This window comes from Haematobia irritans, chromosome 1, assembly GCF_050003625.1.
Source record: "Haematobia irritans isolate KBUSLIRL chromosome 1, ASM5000362v1, whole genome shotgun sequence".
NCBI lineage: Eukaryota > Metazoa > Arthropoda > Insecta > Diptera > Muscidae > Haematobia > Haematobia irritans.
In genome coordinates this window covers 141,138,576-141,160,425 of record NC_134397.1, presented here as the reverse complement: position 1 = coordinate 141,160,425, position 21,850 = coordinate 141,138,576, and the positions used below count along the sequence as shown (strand labels likewise).

Here is a 21,850-nt window from a genome sequence, read left to right as displayed (position 1 = left end):
GTAGAAGTCTATCAAATTCTTCCAGATCGAGTGATATTTAAATTTATGTATTTGGGACAAACCTTTATATATAGCCCCCAACACATTTGACGGATGTGATGTGGTATCGAAAATTTAGATCTACAAAATGGTGCAGGGTATAATATAGTCGGCCCCGCCCGACTTTAGACTTTCCTTACTGGTTTTTAATGTTGACTCGTTTTGTTAAATAAATTTGTTGTTGTTAACTTTGCACTCAATAAGGTGCACATCGGTCCACATTTTGATATACCCCCATATAGACCGATCTCTTGATTGGACTACTAGGGCTTCTAGACACCGCAATTTTTATCCGATTTGCCCGAAAATAAATATTTAGAGTTATTTTGTGTTCATAAATAGGTGTGGCAAATATGGTATCTCCCATTTTGACTTCTTGAGCGTCTAGACATCCAAATTTTTATCTCATTTTCGTGAAAGCACAAATATAGAGGTATTTTGGGTTCATAAACAAGTGTGCCGCAGATGGTGTGTATCGGTATATGTTTCGGTATAGCCCCGATCTCCTGATGTGGCTTCTGAAAACGCCAATTTGTATCAGATTTGCCTGAGATTAGAAATCTAGAGGTAGTTTATGTCCACACATAAGCACGTCGAATATGGTGGGTATTGATCCATATTTTGAACCGATCTACTGATTTGACTTCTTGGAAAATTTCTATCCGCAATTTTTATTCGATTTGCTTGAAATTCAAAATTTCGTGGTATTTTACGTCCGTAAATAGGTGCTATAACCCCCATGTTGTTAAGTCTTCTCATTTCCACAATATTTACGTGATGTTAAAGATTTCGCAACCTAAGTTTTAGTAGAATGCTCAATTTACAAAATATTAAGGAAAACTTTCCTTAAAATAATTAAATTTTAATTAAAATAAAGTTTATAATCTTTGCTACAATTTTTTTTATTAAATTTGGGGCACAAAATTTGGGAACTTGTGTTCAGTGTTGCCAGTATTGTGGACTTTTCCCCAAATAAGGTATATTTGTTCGTGAATAGGGATAACATTATTGAGTTGGGGACTTAGTGATTTCGTGGGGAACTTCCATAAATTTGGCGATTTTTCGAGAAATCGAAAAATCTTTTTTAACAAAATTGTATTCCTATAGTAAATTTTATTTCTATAGAAACTTTGCCAAAATTTTATTTCTATAGAACATGTTGTCAACATTTTATTTCTGTAGAAAATTTTGTCAAATTTTTTTTTTTCAAAATTTTATTTCTATAGAAAATTTTGTCAAACTTTTATTTCTATAGAAAATTTCGTCAAAATTTTTTTTCTATGTAGACAAATTTTGTCCTAAATTTATTTTTATATAGAAAATTTTGTCAGAAGTTTATTTCTATGGACAATTTTTGAAGTACCTGTTTGCAAAATCTACCATTTCTGGTAGAACTCTCTCAACTTTGGCAACGTCTTACCACCGAATTTTACTACTTGAATATTTAGAAGTAAATTTTCGTTCATAAATACAAGGTGAACGAACTTCGATTTTCATATCTCCAGAATTTGGAGATATGGTGTTGTGGCTTGGTGTTGTGGCTCGAAATCTTGATCCGGATTTGACAAAATTTTAATTTTTGAAGTATTACTCATTTTACAGAGCCGTTTGCTTTATTAAAAAACAGCAGAGCATTTTTCTTTATTAAAAAAAACTCGTTAAAAATGTATTGGGGATTTTTGTGAGGAATTTAAGTTTATATCGGGGATTTTTGGGGACGAAAACATCATAATTTTGGAACAAGAGCCAGAAAAATACTGGCAACACTGCTTGTGTATCTCCGTTAAAGTCGTATGTCTTTGAACTAAGGTTAATTTTCCTTAAAGTAAAAAAACACATTTTTGATTGAAGGAAACCGTCCTTAAAATCACTGAAATACTGAATGATTCTATACGAGTACGTTTTAAGTAAAGCGACGAAAAGTTTTCAAAAGAAGGTTAGGTTAGGTTAGGTTAGGTTAAAGTGGCAGCCCGATTAAATTTCAGGCTCACTTAGACAATTCAGTCCATTGTGATACCACATTTAACTAAAAGTACCTATTACATATGGGCACTTCTAGTCTTAACCACTGAACCTTCTCTATTATTTACTTTTGTGGAACCAACCAGATTGCTCCAAAAACATTAACAATCTGCTTAAGTTAACGTTTTCCAGGTCAGCCAGTAATCTAAAGCTATATGCCCCTAAAATTTGCTTACGCCTTACACAAAATGCAGGACACTCACACAAGAGGTGTTTAATTGATTCCTTTTCCTCCGCATCATGACAGCTCATACAATAGTCATTATACTTCGCACCAATAGTTTTTGCAAATTCGCCTATCAGGCAGCGACCCGTTATAGCAGATATCAGAAGTGATATCTGACGTCTTGAAAACACTAGCATATCTAGTGTGCGGTTCAAGTTTAAAATGGGGCCATATTTGCTTGGTGTCGTTACAACCCTTGCAATTTTCCCATCTAATATTGGCCATCATAACAGCCTTATCACGCAGTAAGAGCTTGCAGGTGGCCAGAGGCATACCAACAGATTCTAGTTCCCCTGGAATATGTAAGGTAGTTCCTAGCCTTGCTAACACATCTGCTTTACAGTTCCCCGGTATGTTCCTATGACCAGGCACCCATATTAGGTGAATATTGTACTGCTCAGCCATCTCGTTGAGAGATTTGCGGCAGTCTATGGCCGTTTTTGAGTTAAGGAACACAGAGTCCAAGGATTTTATTACAGGTTGACTGTCTGAGTATATATTAATGCCAATATTTGTTGGAACATTACTTCTCAGCCAATTCACCACCTCTCTTATTGCCAATATTTCAGCCTGAAAAACACTACAGTGATTAGGTAATCTTTTCGCTATTCGAAGTTCCAGATCTTTAGAATATACTCCGAACCCCACTTGTCCATTCAATTTGGAGCCATCAGTATAGAAATCTATATATCTTTTATTCCCCGGGGTCTGTGTACACCACGCCTCACTGTTGGGAATTAGAGTTTCAAACTCTTTGTCGAAAAGTGGTTTTGCCAGGGTGTAATCCACTACGTTAGGCACATCTGGCATTGCTTTGAGGACCGAACTATGACCGTACATTTTTTCCGACCACAGCGATAGCTCGCGCAACCGCACAGCCGTTGTTGCAGCTGACTGTTTGGCCAAAATGTCTAAAGGTAATAGATGTAGCATGACATTAAGGGAGTCTGTTCCTGTCTTACTAAATGCGCCTGAGATACATAAGCTCGCCATACGCTGAACTTTATCTAAACAAGTCGGTTTCTGAAGTGCCGGCCACCAGACTACAACACCATATAGCATTATAGGTCTAACCACTGCCGTGTATAGCCAATGCACAATTTTTGGTCTTAGTCCCCACTTTTTCCCTATTGCCTTTTTGCACGAGTACAAAGCTACCGTGGCTTTTCTCGCCCTCTCTTCAATATTAAGCCTAAAATTCAGCTTCCTGTCCAAAATAACGCCAAGGTATTTTGCACACTCACCAAAGGGAATTTCAGTACACCCTAAGGAAATGGGCCTAACCGTGGGAGTTTTGCGATCTTTGCAGTACATGACTATTTCTGTCTTTGCTGGATTTACACCAAGGCCATTATCTTTCGCCCATTTCTCAGTCATCCGGAGAGCTCTCTGTATAATATCTCTGATTGTGGATGGGAATTTTCCCCTGACTGCTAGCGCCACATCATCTGCGTCTGCCACCACTTTTATCCTTTCTTTTTCTAGAGAAACCAGAAGGTTGTTTATAGCAACATTCCAAAGAAGAGGTGATAGAACTCCTCCTTGGGGAGTGCCTCTGTTCACATACCTTTGTATGTTTGCTTGCCCTAGTGTGGCTGAAATACGTCTCTTTATTAGAAGTTCGTCTAACAGCCTAAGTATACCTGGATCAACATTCAGAGTTGTCAGTCCATTTAATATCGAGGTCGGATGGACATTATTGAACGCCCCTTCGATGTCTAGAAACGCCACGATTGTGTATTCTTTGACAGATAGTGAGCTTTCAATAAAGCTGACCAGTTCATGCAATGCGGTCTCAGTAGACCTGCCCTTCGAGTATGCATGCTGTCGTTTCGAGAGCAAACTTGAATCCACGCTAGTTCTAAGATACATGTCTATCAACCTCTCCAGGGTCTTAAGTAGGAATGAGGATAAGCTGATTGGTCGGAAATCCTTCGCACTCGAGTGAGAGGCTTTTCCTGCTTTAGGTATGAAGACGACTTTTGTTTCCCTCCACTTTTCTGGAATATATGCTAAGTTTACACATTGTTTATATATCACCGTCAACAAGGGGATAATTCTTTCAACCACTGCCTGTAACTCCGCCGGAGTAATTCCATCAGGTACGGGGGATTTGAATGGTCCAAAGCTATTTAAAGCCCATTTTATTCTAGATTCCGACACAATTTCCTCGATAGGAAATGATCGCCGAGCCTCTGTTACACCGCCGGAACATGGTTCAACCGTCTGATTTCCAGGGAATTGTGTGTCCAAATGTACCTCCAACTTCTCCTCACTGGACGTTGTCCAATTTCCCTCCGATGTTTTAATGAAACCTGGAGCGGTGTAAGTGGATGCTAGTACCTTCCGTAGTCTGGAAGCCTCTGACGTATTCTCAATACTGCTACAGTAATCATCCCAAGAGTTTTGTTGAGACCTTCTCAGTTCTCGTTTATATTCTCTCAGATTCATCTTGTAAGTGTCCCAATCCTCCGGAGCTCTTGTGGACTTTGCTTTGTTAAAGAGCTTCCTCATATTACTTAACTCCGTAGTCCACCATGGCGGCCGATTTTTTCCCCTTGGCTTTCCTCTAGGGCATGCAGCTTTCAGTGAAATGTTGAAGGCCTTAGTAATCCGCTCCACTGCGTGTTCGATATCTTGCACAGTGCTCATATTTGTCTCCGGCACTTCCGGTATCATCAAATTGAACGATTCCCTATACCTATTCCAATCAGCCTTCCTAACATTTGGCGGAAATATGGTCTTTGAAGTACGAACAGCCAATCTGAAACTGATGTAGCGATGATCTGAGAAGCTATGTTCCCTCAAAACAAAGGAAACAATTATATTATATGATTTATTGCGGTGGGTATTTAAGATTCTAAACATTCAATGTTTCAGTTAATTTATGGGCGATATCTTTACATCAAAAATGTGTTTCTTTACTTTATGCGCCGTCAAGACTATAAGTTATTTCGTGTTTGTAAAGAATCTTATAGTGTGGCCAATCGATACGAATTGACGACAATGACTAAATACTCGACAAATGTGTTATCGATCACATTAACAAGCAGCAGTATCGATTATGTGGTCCGACATAACTGATAGTGTAGCCACCATCTGGGATATGTTCGACACGAGCACTGTCGTCCATATAAACTTTTAGTCTGGATGGCGCATTAAGGAAATTTGTTCTTAGTTCAAAGATATAGGACTTTAACGGAGGGATGCAAATTTCCAAAATATGTGTCACAGGATTGGCCTGTCGCAAACTGTGACTTTTGCGACATACGTTTACGACGTTATAATACGTATGTCGTAAAAGTCGTAAACCTAATGTAAAAAACCTAATTTTGAATTAAAGAAATTGTGAATATTTTTATACCATCCACCATAGGATATTTGTCATTCCGTTTGCAACATATCGAAATATTACTTTTGAACCCCATAACGTATATATATATATATATTCTGGGTCTTGGTGAAATTCTGAGTCGATCTAAGCATGTCCGTCCGTCCGTGGTTTGTTTCTCCGGAACGGAAGCGAAGCACAGAAAATGGATTGCCTCGGATCCCTGGAAGATTGTACATTTTTTTTTGAAGCAATTTGTCCTTAACATTATGCAAACTTCGTTTCCTACAATTTAATTGAAAGTTGGCCAATATTGTTTTCAGGTCAGCAAATATAAAGATTTGTTATAATCACTTGTATGACTCGAACAATTTTTCCTTTTCTTTAATCTTCTCACATCTCATGCAAATTGAAAGATGTGATTCAATTTTACTCAAATGTAACCATCTCTAGGTTGGCCAATGAAATTGAAGGATAACAGTCAAAATTAATTCCAAATCACCACATTAATTTTCGATGAATGTGCGTTATGTGCGTGCACGCATTGCGGACGGACTTAATTCATTATGGAAATGCACACATTTGTGACAGTCAACAAAATCATAAAGTATTCTCTGACAAATTGTTGTGATAACTCCGCAATTGACTCATCCTAACATCCTGAAAGGTTCTCTACCATGGTTTACGATAAGTTTAGATAATTCGAGCACAGCATAAAAGGAATGAACGCTACTCACGTATATCCATTATACAAAAGTCAAAATGTGCTGGAGTGCAAAGTGTTGTGTGGGAAGGAACTTCTGTGGAAGAGATAAATTATTTGGATAACTAAAAATTATTTATGTACACTTTTGGTAGGCATAGTCGAAGGCTAATAACGCCAAATCACGCAATCCCGAATAAATATTCAAATCAAAACTATCTTCAATCACTCAATCGGTATGGATGGGTGTGGGTCATCACGAAAAAGGACAGTGGGCGAAAATGTAGAAAATGTAGAATGTAGAAAATTGAATTTCTGGCAAATGATTCTTTTCAAAAACATTGGAAAGAAGTATTGAAATGATAGATACCATCATATTTAGATCTTAGATTTAGGTTAGAAATACGTTTCTTTACATAAACAAGTACATACAGCATTAAGTTCGGCCGGTGCGAATCTCAAATACCCACTACCATGAATCAAATATTATAGTTTTCATTTAAAATTTCAGCGGGGTTTGATGACAGATCAAGCAGGTCAGTTCAACCACTATACTTCCCGAAGATAAATCCAAAGATTTTACCTATGAAGACTAGATCAGATTCTGGATTTATAAGAACCATATTTGTTTGAGTTTTAGAGGAATCATAAACATCGTGTGCACGAAAATGAAATGAAAATAAAATAACGCCTTTAAATATTAAAATCTAACATCTGTAGATTTTTACCCTCATTATTTAAATAATTACCAGAAGTAAAATCTGGAAACTATAATTCAGTTTCAAGCAATTTTCATTATCAGTGCACATGAACCGATATTCACCATTTTCGGCACACATCTTTATGTTCCTAAAATACTTCTAGATTTAAAATTTTATGTAAACTTGATAAAAAATATGGTTTCTAAAAGCCCAAGAAGTAAAATCGGGAGATCGGTCTATATGGGAGATAAACCAAAACATGGATCAATACACGCCATTTTCGGCTCTCATATTTAAGGTCCTAAAATACCTCTAGATTTCTCATTTCAGGCAAATTAGATTCTAGAAACCTAAAAAATAAAATCATTTCTTGCACACATATTTATATTCCTAAAAACCTCCAGATTTTCGATTTCAGGCAAAGTGGACAACAATTACGGTTTCTAGAAGCCCAAATAGTAATATCGAGAGATCGGTCTATCTGATGGCTATATCAAAACATGGACCTATACTCACCATTTTCGGCATATCTTTTTATGGTCCTAAAATACCTCTAGATTTCCAATTTTACAGTTTCTATAAGCCCAAGAATAAAATCTGGAGATCGGTCTATATGGAGGCTATATAAAAACATGGTCCGATACTCATCATTTCCAGTACACCTCTTTAGGGTTTTAAAATACCTCTAGATTTCTAATTTCAGGCAAATTGGATAAAAACTACAGATTTTAGACGCCCAAGAAGTAAAAACTGGAGATCGGTCTATATGGGGGCTATACCAAAACATGGACCGATACTCACCATTTTCGGCACACCTCTTTATTGTTCTAAAATACCTCTAGATTTACAATTTCAGACAAATTGGATAAAAACTACGGATTCTATAAGATCAAGACTCCATATCGTTAGATCGGTCTATATTGGGGATATACCAAAACCTGGACCGATACCCACCATTTTGAGCACACCTCTTTATGGTCCTAAAATACCTCTAGATTTCAAATGTCAACCAAATAGGATCATAACTACGGATTCTAGAAGCCCAAGAAGTAAAATCGGAAAATCGGTCTATATGGGAGCTATACCTAAACATCAACCGATAGTCACCATTTTTGGCACACCTCTTTGAGGTCTGGGAGGTCGGTTTATATGGGGACAATATCAAAACCTGGACTGATACAGCCCATCTTCGATCTTGACCTGCCTGCAGACAAAAGGCGAGTTTGTGCAAAAGTTTTGCACGATTGCATTATTATTGAAGACTGTAGCGTGATTACAACAGTCAAAAAGACGGATATGCTTATATCGTTTTAGAATTTCTCCCTGATCAAGAATATATATACTTTATATAGTCGGAAATCGATATTTCAATGTGTTACAAACTTATTATACCCCCTTCACCATTCTATGACAACTTGGTTTTAACAAATCTCAGTAATTCTTTAATAGGAACAAGTATGTACGGCCGTAAGTTCGGCCTGACCGAATCTTATGTACCCTCCACCATGGATTGCATAGAAACTTGTACTAAAGACTGTCATCTACAATCGAATTACTTGCGTTGTGGTAATACTTACCGATGGCAAGGTATCTTAAAACTTCTTAACATCGTTTTCTAAATTGTGAGTTAGTCCATACGTGGTATATATTAGACAAAAAACGTATGTATGTATGTAAGTCTACAAATAATAACGAATCGATATGGAATTTTGCGCGGTACGTGGAGAGCCAGAATTAAAATATGGGGATCGCTTAAAACTGATTGGCTGATAAGTCCCCGGTCTTACAAAGAAAAACACATTTTTTTGTGAAAACTCGTTTTTATTATTCAACATAGTTCCCTTCAAGAGCGATACAACGATTATAACGACCTTCCAATTTTTTGATACCATTTTGGTAGTACTCCTTCGGTTTTGCCTCAAAATAGGCCTCAGTTTCGGCAATCACCTCTTCATTGCAGCCAACTTTTTTCCCTGCGAGTATCCTTTTGAGGTCTGAGAACAAGAAAAAGGCGCTGGGGCCAGATCTGGAGAATACGGTGGGTGGAGAAGCAATTCGAAGCCCAATTCATGAATTTTTGTCATCGTTCTCAATGACTTGTGGCACGGTGCGTTGTCTTGTTGGAACAACACTTTTTTCTTCTTCATATGGGTCCGTTTTGCCGCGATTTCGACCTTCAAACGCTCCAATAACGCCATATAATAGTCACTGTTGTTGGTTTTTCCCTTCTCAAGATAATCGATAAAAATTATTCCATGCGAATCCCAAAAAACAGAGGCCATTACTTTGCCAGAGGACTTTTGAGTCTTTCCACGCTTCGGAGACGGTTCACCGGTCGCTGTCCACTCAGCCGACTGTCGATTGGACTCAGGAGTATAGTGATGGAGCCATGTTTCAACCATTGTCACATATCGACGGAAAAACTCGGGTGTATTACGAGTTAACAGCTGCAAACACCGCTCAGAATCATCAACACGTTGTTGTTTTTGGTCAAATGTGAGCTCGCGCGGCACCCATTTTGCACAGAGCTTCCGCATATCCAAATAGTGATGAATGATATGACCAACACGTTCCTTTGATATCCTTAAGGCCTCTGCTATCTCGATCAACTTCATTTTACGGTCATTCAAAATCATTTTGTGGATTTTTTTTGATGTTTTCGTCGGTAACCACCTCTTTCGGGCGTCCACTGCGTTCACCGTCCTCCGTTCTCATTTCACCACGCTTGAATTTTGCATACCAATCAATTATTGTTGATTTCCCTTGGGCAGAGTTCGGAAACTCATTATCAAGCCAAGTTTTTGCTTCCACCGTATTTTTTCCCTTCAGAAAATAGTATTTTATCAAAACACGAAATTTCTTTTTTTTACATATTTTTCACAATAACAAAAGTTGCTTCACAAAAGACGCTCTATCTCACAAAGTAATTGACTTACAGACGTCATATTTTGACACGAATCATTTGAAGGTTGGTACTATATAAAAATGATATGCATTTAATTCTAGCGACGCCATCTATGTGCCAGACCGGGGACTTATCAGCCAACCAGTTAACTTTAGACCGATATGGACATAGGTAGGCATGGTTGTTAACGGCCATATACTAGCACAATGTACCAAATTTCAACTGACTCGGATGAAATTTTCTCCTCCAAGAGGCTTCAAAACCAAATCTCGGGATCGGTTTATATGGGGGCTATATATAATTATTAGCTGATATGGACCACTTTTGGCATGGTTGTTAAATATCATATACTAACAGCACGTAGCATATTTCAACCGAATCGAATGAATTTTGCTCTTCCAAGGGGCTCCGGAGGTCAAATCTGGGGATCGGTTTATATTGGGGCTATATGTAATTATTGACCGATGTGAACCAATTTTTGCATGGTTGTTAGAGACCATATACTAACACCATGTACCAAATTTCAGCCGGATCGGGTAATATTTGCTTCTCTTAGAGGCTCCGCAATCCAAATCGGGGGATCGGTTTATATGGGGGCTATATATAATTATTGACCGATGTGGACCAATTTTTGCATAGTTGTTAGAGACCATATACTAACACCATGTACCAAATTTCAGACGGATCGGATGAAATTAGCTTCTTTTAGAGGCTCCGCAAGCCAAATTTTGGGGGCTATACGTAAAAGTGGACTGATATGGCCCATTTGCAATACCATCCGACCTACATCAATAACAACTAATTGTGCCAAGTTTCAAGTCGGTAGCTTGCTTCGTTCGGATTTTAGCGTGATTTCATCTGACGGACGGACATGCTCAGTTCGACTCAGAATTTCACCACAACCCAGAATATATATACTTTATGGGGTCTTAGAGAAATATTTCGATGTGTTAAAAACGGAATGACAAAGTTAATATACCCTCATCCTATGGTGGAGGGTGTAAAAATACGTTCCACATTCGTGAAGGGACGGTAACAAAACGAAACGGAAGTATTAAAAAAAATCAAAACGGGATGTTCACGATTTCGTCCACGGGATTTCATGATTTCATGAACGGCATTCGTTTTTCTTTGGCCACGAAAAGACTTAAAATAATCAATGGGCGATGTTAGAGCATCCGGAATAATGTGTTTACCTTGCGATGGCTTATTGTAAAGTGATAGGGCTGGAGTTTGAAAACCCATCGCGCTAGACGTCCACTAAGATCTGGTTGGCGCATTAGCCAAAGTAAACTTGAGTGGTCGGAGATTACCATGTAGGTCTATAGCCGCCATATAAGCCGATCCCCAGATTTGACCTCTGGAGCCTCTTGGAGGAGCAAATTTCGTTCGATGCGGCTAAAATTTGTACGTTATATTAGTACATGCTATATACGTCCATAATTATATATAGCCCCCATATAAACCGATCCCCAGATTTGACCTCGGGAACCTGTTGGAAGAGGAAATTTCGTGGAGGCACAAATTTTATCCGATTCGGCTGAAAATTGGTACGTTGTGTTAGTATATGGTCGGTAACAACCATGCCAAAAGTGGCCCATATCGGTCCATTGTTATATATATCCCCCAGCTAAACCGATCCGCAGATTTTACTTTTTCCAGCATAAGCAAATTTTTTTTGATCTTGCTAAAATTTGGTACTAATCACACAAAAATTGGACCAATAGATTCATAATTGTATATAGCCCCCATATAAACCGACTCGCATATTTCACTTCTGCCTTTCTTTTACCGCACAAAACTCAATAAAATTGAGTCAAAAGGCAGACTCAATTTTATTGAGGGAATATGTTTCCTCAAATCCACTTGAAATTTTTTACATTTTCAAGTAACCCGCTACAAAAGGTTTTTGTTTCCTTTTGAAAGGAAAGTTACATTTGATCCACGGTGGTGGGTGGATATTGAATATTCGGCCTGGCCGAACTTACGTACAGTTATTTTTTCTTTCTGTGTATACATGATGTAATTATTATAACTTTAGTAACTTTTGGAGGAAATTTATAAATATTTGAACATTCTCACATCTGTTTCGTGCTTTTGTGCGTGTTTACTTGAATTTATCGAAGGATGCATCATTAATTTACCATTCAATTGTTCTGATTGTCGTGTTTGTCATAGCTCAAGTGAAAATAAGCATTTTGATTAAACTAACATGTCCTCCGGTAGGCAAAGCACATGCTCTCATTCTTCTCGCACGACACATCTGTAGTTCGGTTGGTTTGGTTTGGTTTGGCATGATTGTGTCAAACCAGCCTATGCCTCAGGTCATCAATTGTAACAATGGACAAAATTATTCTTTAGATCAATGTGACAAAGATTAATTATAATAATCATTCTGGTCATGGAGCTGAATTAATGCCATCGATTTATCAAGCTAATGTTGCCTTATTGGTTTCTGGGGGTAAATGTGGTTTGATATCAACAATGATAAGCAGTATTGGGCGAATAAAACTTGATTGGGAGCAATTAGAAAATGCAAATTGGATCATTAGCAGTATAATGAAGAAATGATTAATCTTTGGATGACTTCTAAAGCGTTGACTCGTTAAAATTAATGTAAAGATGTTGTTGGTAAATAACGAAAATTTGGAATATTCAATAGATTAGGTTAGGTATTAGGTTAGACTATTCAGTCCAATGTGATACCACAGTGGTGAAGTGCTCTCCTATCACTGAGTGCTGCCTAATTCTATGTTTAGCTCCAAGGAACCTAATTTTTATAGCCGAGTCCAAACGGCGTTATACATTGCATTCTGAAATGTCACCAGAAGAGATAATCGTCCGCTGAAACATTTTTGGTGTTCCGTCGAAACTGAGGTGAACGATGACATAACCCTTTGTATGCAAGGCGGGCATTGTGACACGGTGCTAGCTAGCCATTGGTTATTTGTCTCTTTGTACAAAAAGTTGATCGTCAAAATTCTTTTTCTAAGGAAACATTTTTCATAATTATATTCCTACAGAAAACCTTTTCAAAATCTTATTTCTATAAAAATTTTTTCAAATTTTATTTCTATAGACATTTTTTTCAAGATTTATTTTTTACAGAAATTTTCCCCAACAATTTATTTATACATAAAATTTTCTCAAAATTTTATTTGTATAAAAAATTTTCTCAAATATTTTATTTATATAAAAAATTTCCATTTGTTTTGTTTTGTTATTGTTGGTTTTGTTCTTTAAGCATTGTTGTTGTTTTTTTTTTTATTTCAGCTTAAAACCATACATTGACTAAACTACAAGAGTAGCTTAACCAACAGAGGAAAAGAATGTTTGTCAAATTTATTTGGGCAAAGCCCTATAGACTGCAAGATGGTTGGATGGACGCACGTTTCGGAATTACCACATTCCTCATCAGCATCCTCTACTTGCAGCAAAACTATCAACCAATTATCAGAATAAATTCAGGCAGTTTATTAAACCCAACAAAAACCACACTTGAACCCTCCGAAAAAAGGTTTTACATTGATAGCCGGCTTATGCCGAAATAAATTCGAAACAAACATATCTCTTTTCCTATGCCACTGTCAAATCATCGATTTGAATTCACATGGCTGGGTTTATTTTGAGCGTGCCTCCTCTTCTTTTTCCATTTCCTAAAAAAATATATTCTATATAAAATTTTTATACCCTACACCAAAGGATGGGGGAGAACTTTGTCATTCCGTTTGTAACACATCATCCGTCTGTTGAAATCACGGTAACTTCCGACCCATATAAACCGGTCCCCAGATTTGGCTTGCGGAGCCTCTAAGAGAAGCAAATTTCATCCGATCCGGCCGAAATGTGGTACATGGTTTAAGTATATGGTATCTAACAACCATGAAAAAATTGGTCCACATCGGTCCATAATTATATATAGCCCCCATATAAACCGATCCCCAGATTTGACCTCCGGAGTCTCATGGATGAGCAAAATTCATCCGATTCGGTTGAAATTTGGTACGTGGTGTTAGTATATGGTCTATAACAACCACGCAAAAATTGGTCCATATCGGTCCATAATTATATGTAGCCCCCATATAAACCGATCCCCAGATTTTACCTCCGGAGCCCTTGGAAGAGTATATGGTCTCTAACAACCATGTAAAAATTGGTCCATACCGGTCTTAATTATACATAACCCCCATTTAAAACCGATCCCCAGATTTGACCTCCAGAGCTCTTGGAGGAGCAAAATTCATCCGATCGGGTTGAAATTTGGTATGTGGTGAAATTTGGTAGATTGCGCTAGTATATGGCCGCTAACAACCATGCCAAAAGTGGTCCATATCGGTCTATAGTTATATATAGCCGATCCCAAAAAACTAATCTACCAAAATTTTATTTCCATAGAAAAATTTATCAAAATTTTATTACTACAGAAAAATTTATCAAAATTTTATTTCTCTAGAAAATTTTGTCAAAAATTTATTTCTCTAGAAAATTTTGTCAAAAATTTATTTCTATAGAAAATATTGTCAAAATTTTATTTATAAAGAAAATTTTGTCAAAATTTTATTTCTATAGAAAATTTTGTCAAATTGAGTTATATACGTATTTAATCGGCCTTTTCTTATTTAATATATACCCCGTATGGACTAACTTACAATTGAGATGACAGTCTTCAGTACAAGTTTGTATGCAATCCATGGTATTGAAAATGGGCCATATCGGTCCACTTTTACGTATAGCCCTCATATAAACGGACCCCCAAATTTGGCTTGCGATTGCTCTAAGAGAAGCAAATTTCATCAGATCCGGCTGAAATTTGGTACATGGTGTAAGTATATGGTCTCTAACAGCCATGCAAAAATTGGTCTATATCGGTCCACTTTTACGTATAGCCCCCATATAAACGGACCCCCAAATTTGGCTTGCGATTGCTCTACAAGAAGCAAATTTCATCCGATCAGACTGAAATTTGGTACATGGTGTTTGTATACGGTCTCTAACAAGCACGCAAAAATTGGTCTACATCGGTCCATAATTATATATAGCCCCCATATAAACCGATCCCCCGAGTTGGCTTGCCGAGCCTCTAAGAAAAGCAAATTTCATCCGATCCGGTTGAAATTTGGTACATGGTGTTGGTATATGGTCTCTAATAACCATGCAAAAAAAAAAAATGGTCCACATCGGTCAATAATTATATATAGCCCCAATATAAACCGATCCCCAGATTTGGCTTGCGGAGCCTCTAAGAGAAGCAAATTTCATCCGATCCGGCTGAAATTTGGTACATGGTGTTAGTAGGTTAGGTTAGGCTAGGTTATGTGGCAGCCCGATGTATCAGGCTCATTTAGACTATTCAGTCCATTGTGATACCACCGGGGATGAACTTCTCTCTTATCACTGAGTGCTGCCCGATTCCATGTTAATTCCATGTCAATGACAAGGGACCTCCTTTTTATAGCCGAGTCCGAACGGCGTTCCACATTCCAATGAAACCACTTAGAGAAGCTTTGAAACCTTCAGAAATGTCACCAGCATTACTGAGGTGGGATAATGCCTAACTAGGTCCATATCGGTCTATAGTATATATATATAGCCCTCAGATAAATAGATCCCCAATCACACAAAAATTGGTCTATATCAAGTTCATAATTGTATTTATATAGCTCACATATAAGCGACCCCCATATTTCAATTCTGGCTTTCTACGTACCGTCCAAAGGTCCATATCGATTCGTAATTATTTGTAGACTTACCTATACATATTTTTTTGTCTAATATATACCACGTATGGACTAACTCACAATTTAGAAAACGATGTTAAGAAGTTTTAAGATACCACAAACCAAGTAATTCGATTGTGGATGACAGTCTTTCGTAGAAGTTTCTACGCAATCCATGGTGGAGGGTACATAAGATTCGGCCTGGCCGAATTTACGGCCGTATATACTTGTATTTTATTTTATTATTATTTTTTTTTTTTGAGTGCATGCTTCATAATATTTACTTTTGTTTTTATTTATAACCTCCAGTACAGTATGTGGCGTGCAATAAACTTTCGTACAGTATTCTTAAAATTTTGATTGAAATTTTGGAAATTTTTATAGCCATCAAGGACTACTTACATCCTTCTTTGCCAATACAAACATCAGTCTTAGCTTATAAATTATTTTAAGAATAAGACATTTTTAATAACATTAATTGCAAATATAAATCTCTTTTTCAGATCGAAATATTTTAACCATCTTGGTAAGTTAACCCAAATAATGTTAAAGCCTGGATGTACGACCGAAAGATCGAACGTTTCACTAAAGACAGTCATACGTATTCAAATTACTTGCACTGAAAAAAAGAGCTTGCCAGGTTCCACAGATTTTGTATTTACACTAATGATGGATTCGGAGCCAAAGAAGAATTCAATTAAAGGTGTATTTAAGACACAACTCTCTTATAAATTGGAGTTCTACGTACTTGATATTAGGAAAGAAATCTGAATTTAAATGAAATTTGCTCCTCGAGGATTCCATGGAAGTTAAATCTGTAGTCGGATTATATGGGACCATATATAATTGTGGACCGATTTGGACTAATTTTGCAAGGTTGTAGGAATATATATATATATATATATATATATATATATATATATATATATATATATATATATATATATATATATATATATATATATATATATATATATATATATATATATATATATATATATATATATATATATATATATATATATATATATATATATATATATATATATATATATATATATATATATATATATATATATATATATATATATATATATATATATATATATATATATATAATTTTATCAATTACTAAATTGTAACTGCGGAAGTCAGATCTGGGGATCGGTTAATATGGGGTCTTTACCTAATGTAGTATGATTTGGTACATTTGCAATACCATCCGATCTACTTTAATAGTTAACTGAGGCCATGCCAAAGCATAATTAGAACTTCCCCTAGGGACGAAGTCCATTTTGGGCTATCGCCAAACCAAAGTGATACGCATAGAAAGATTTAAGGCTGGCTTCTATGGATAGGTCCAAAGTGGGCTACGGCGAACTTGAAACGATAAGAATGCCCGACCCTTGGTCGATATTTTGTCTTAGGGACGGAATACAAAGCGAGCTAAGGCAATTACAAAGCGAAAAGTGGACGGTCTTTGGCCGAGTTTAAAGTCGTTTTCCTATGATCGGAGTCCAAAATGGGCTACGTGATTCCAAGGTGACACACGTGGTCTGCTTTAAGGCTCACATAGGAAGAATCCAAAATCAATATTTGTTGTACTCAGTAACACATATTTAATTTTTGGTTTTAAAACATTATATTTTTTACAGCAGGGTTCATTTGCACATAGCTTTTGAAAATCGACCCCAAATGCTTTTATTTTGGGCTCAATTTTCAGGATTGAGACAGGATTCAGGTTGCCCTGTCGCATGACGGCTGGCATAACAGGTTGGCTGATAAGTCCCCGGTCTTACAAAGAAAAACACATTTTTATACCCTTCACCACTACTGTGGTACAGGGTATAATAAGTTTGTGCATTTGTATGTAACGCCAAGAAGGAAAAGTCTGAGACCCATCGTTTAGTATACCGATCGTCTTGGAATTAAATTCTGAGTCGATTTAGCGATGTCCGTCTGTCTGTCTGTTGATGTATTTTTGTGTGCAAAGTACAGCTCGCAGTTTTAGTCCGATTGTCCTAAAATTTGGTATAGGGTCCTGTTTCGACTCAAAGACGATCCCTATTGATTTTGGAAAAAATCGGTTCAGATTTAGATATAGCTGCCATATATATTTTTCACCGATCTGGTCATAATTGGCGTGTATATCAACCGATCTTTCTCAAATTCCGTACATCCGAATATTTTATGAGTCTCGAAAAACTTGCAAAATATCAGCAAAATCGGTTCAGATTTAGATATAGCTCCCATATATAGCTTTCGCCCGATTTACATTCATTTGCCCACAGAGGCCAATTTTTTGCTCCGATTTAGTTGAAATTTTGCATAGGGAGTAGAATTAGCGTTGTGCCAAATTTGCTTGAAATCGGTTCAGATTTGGATATAGCTCCCATGTATATGTTTTTCTGATTTCGACAAAAATGGTCAAAATACCAACATTTTCCTTGTAAAATCGCCACTGCTTAGTCGAAAAGTTGTAAAAATGACTATAATTTTCCTAAACTTCTAATACATATATATCGAGCGATAAATCATAAATAAACTTTTTCGAAGTTTCCTTAAAATTGCTTCAGATTTAAACGTTTCCCATATTTATTTTTTACTAACATTGTGTTCCACCCTAGTGCATTAGCCGACTTAAATTTTGAGTCTATAGATTTTGTAGAAGTCTATCAAATTCTGTCCAGATCGAGTGATATTTAAATGTATGTATTTGGTACAAACCTTTATATATAGCCCCCAACACATTTGACGGATGTGATATGGCATCGAAAATTTAGATCTACAAAGTGGTGCAGGGTATAATATAGTCGGCCCCGCCCGACTTTAGACTTTCCTTACTGGTTTTGTCAAAATTCGTTTTTATTATTCAACATAGTTCCCTTCAAGAGCGATACAACGATTATAACGACCTTCCAATTTTTTGATACCATTTTGGTAGTACTCCTTCGGTTTTGCCTCAAAATAGGCCTCAGTTTCGGCGATCACCTCTTCATTGAATCCAATTTTTTTCATTGACAAAGGTAGTGTTCCCATCCTCATCATCCTCCAAACTACAGGCACCATACCCTACTGCTCCTATTCGGTACAGACGTTCTCAATTCTAGGTCCTTCTGGCCGTCATCTTACTCTCCTTGAATAGTTCAGCAGTCTTTACCCCATAGTACTTTCGTCGTTCTTTCGTCCGTTGCAGTTATTGACTTTAGAAATTCACGATGGCAAGTATATGAGGTTTGACCCAACAGAACTTTCAGCCTTTTTCTTCATATTTTTTTCTCTTTATTTAAATTAAAACAAAAAATGCAAAAAAGTACTCTAGATAAAATTTTTGGTATTTTATCTAAGTTATCGTAAGCTAACAACTTTTTGGATCAAACTCAAGAGTTTAAAAGTTTACCTTATGGTTTTTTTTGTACTCTAGGAAAAACTTAAAGAGGATATGTTATGTTTCAACAACGGTTTCATATGCTGGACAAATATTTTTGCATCCTCCATCCATTTCAATGGAAACAAACATCATTTGTTCGGTATTACTTTGGAGATTTTTTTTTGCCAAGTACTTGGGTTTTTATCGTTGCTCTCAGTCAGACACTTGAATTTTGGTTACGGATAGCAATGATGTTGAGGTTGTTTTTGAACAAAAAACAACAAACACCACCACCTACTTGGCTACATCCGGATCCGGCTATGAGTATTTTTAAACAATTTCTATGCATATAAATTTAGGTTACTTGCAGATAGCAATTGTATTTGCAATTGAAAAACTTTGCCAAATCTCGTAGAAGAGCATAGCAAACAGCAGAGAGAATCTCAAATAGAAGAAGCAATCATATTTTTTTGTCGGCCAATTCTTTTTGGCATATTTGTCTGCAGATATGATGTTGGTAAAATAACATGCAAATCATTGCAATGGGAGTTGGACATACACACCCAAATACAGGTTTTGAAGGAATCGAAAGAAGTTTTTTTTTTCTTCTTTGGAACATCGACCACTCAATGGGTGGTCTTTCTATTTAAGGTGGTCCAACGTAAGGCTTTAATCCGTACGCCCCTTTTTGCCTCTATTCCTTTTGTCCATTTGCTTGGTGATGAGGAAATAAATTTAAAACTTCAAAAAAACAAAATAATCGAGATTACTGCACCAATGCGACTTCTGTTATAAAATTGTAAATTTATTATTTCTTTACTTGCATGCATATATCTGCATGCAAAAGTGTGAATTTAATTCTAAGGGGTATAATTTTGTATTCTACATTGAGTTCACTTGAGGATATGCAAACTAAAATGCATGGCAATTTTCTTTTGCTATCGAGAAACCAACCACAAAACTTCGGTAAGTGGCAGTCTTGATTTATGATTTTTGGGTTACAGCTAGAAAACTAACTAAGACCAACAAAAACACATCATAGAAAACCAACAAACAACAAAAAAAATTGAAAACCATTTTAGAATATAAATAACATCTTAAATTATTCTCACTTGATTTAATATAAAAAGATTTTTATTTCGTTTGCTAGCAATTACTCTACAATATACGGATTGTCGTCATGGTCCCACAAAAAAAAAATAATGATAGATGATGTTCCTTTATCGGTTTACTGGAGAATTGCTTTAAAATAATTGAGCATGATAAGCATTTAATCCGTAGCAAGTAAAAAATACACATGCTTGAATACCATTAAATTAATGATCGAAGAGTTTGTTAAGTTTTTGATATATGTAAATTGTTTTACATAAAGAAATTTACATACAAATTTGCGGTAATATAATAATTGAGACATTTGAACTCATTTTAGAGAAGTAAAAAATGGATTTTTTATACAAGTGGGAAAAGGATAAATTCGAGCAAGTGCAACTTACCAACATCCTGCACTAATAATTGTACCTACACTGAAAAAAAAATAAAAATTACGTTATAATATAGATTACGCAACCTAAATTTTAGGATGCATAAGTTACAAAATATTAATGACAAATTTCTTTAAAATAATGAAATTTATAATCTTTGCTTCAAAAATTATTTTCATTAACCCTTTCGACCCTAAAGTTGCCTATGGGCAACTTTTTGTGTGTTTGAGACTCACTGTCAGCGTTGTTTTTGTTCATAAAACTATAACGGTATCGAAAGCTAAAAGTGTTTTCTTCAAGTTGAATCAGCTAATTTGGTTGTCCATTAGCAAAAATTTTTCATTAATACTCACGTGCCTCAAGAAAAAAATATTTGCGAATTAAAAACAAGTATGTACGGCCGTAAGTTCGGCCAGGCCGAAGCTTATGTACCCTCTATCATGGATTGCGTAGAAACTTCTTCTAAACACTGCCATCCAGAATCGAAATACTTAAGTTGCGGTAACGCTTGCCGATGGCAAGGTATCTTAAAACCTCCTAACACCATCTTCTAAATTGTATGTAAGTCCATACGTGGTATATATTAAATCAAACAAGTATATACGGCCGTAAGTTCGGCCAGGCCGAAGCTTATTTACCCTCCATCATGGATTGCGTAGAAACTTTTTCTAAACACTGCCATCCACAATCGAATTACTTAAGTTGCGGTAACGCTTGCCGATGGCAAGGTATCTTAAAACCTCCTAACACCATCTTCTAAATTGTATGTAAGTCCATACGTGGTATATATTAAATCAAAAAAGATCGATCCAATACGTATATAATTCAGTTTGACAAAGTAGACATACAATTTTGACAAAACTTTCTACAGAAATAAAATTTTAACAAAATTTTCGATAGAAATAAAATTTTCTTTAGAAATAAAAATTTTGACAAAATTTTCTATAGAAAGAAAATTTTGATAAAAATTTCTACAGAAATAAAATTTTATCAAAATTTTCTATAGAAATAGACTTTTGACAAAATATTTTATAGAAATGAAATCTTGGTAGATTATTTTTGGCTCGAGTGGCAACCATGATTATGAACCGAATAAAATTTGAACAAAATTTTCTATAGAAATAAAATTTTGACAATGATGAAAATTTTATTGTGAACCGAATAAAATTTTAACAAAATTTTCTCTAGAAATAAAATTTTGACAAAATTGTCTATAGAAATAAAATTTTGACAAAATTTTCTATATAAATAAAATTTTGGTAGATTAATTTTGGCTCTAGTGGCAACCATGGTTATGAACCGATATTGACCAATTTTTGAGTGATTGGACCAATTGTTGTATGATTGTTAGCGAC

At 36.0% G+C, this 21,850-nt stretch overlaps 1 protein-coding gene across 6 annotated transcripts in view; it reads left to right on the top strand.

Moving 5' to 3' along the window:
* Positions 1–21,850, top strand: part of cpx (synaptic transmission protein complexin) — a 1,078,564-nt gene that overhangs the window by 228,806 nt on the left and 827,908 nt on the right. For all 6 annotated transcript variants that reach the window (XM_075291794.1, XM_075291793.1, XM_075291798.1 and 3 more), the window contains one exon: positions 16,148–16,170. The gene's annotated coding sequence lies outside the window, so the exon portion shown is untranslated. The remainder of the gene's footprint in view (positions 1–16,147; positions 16,171–21,850) is intronic.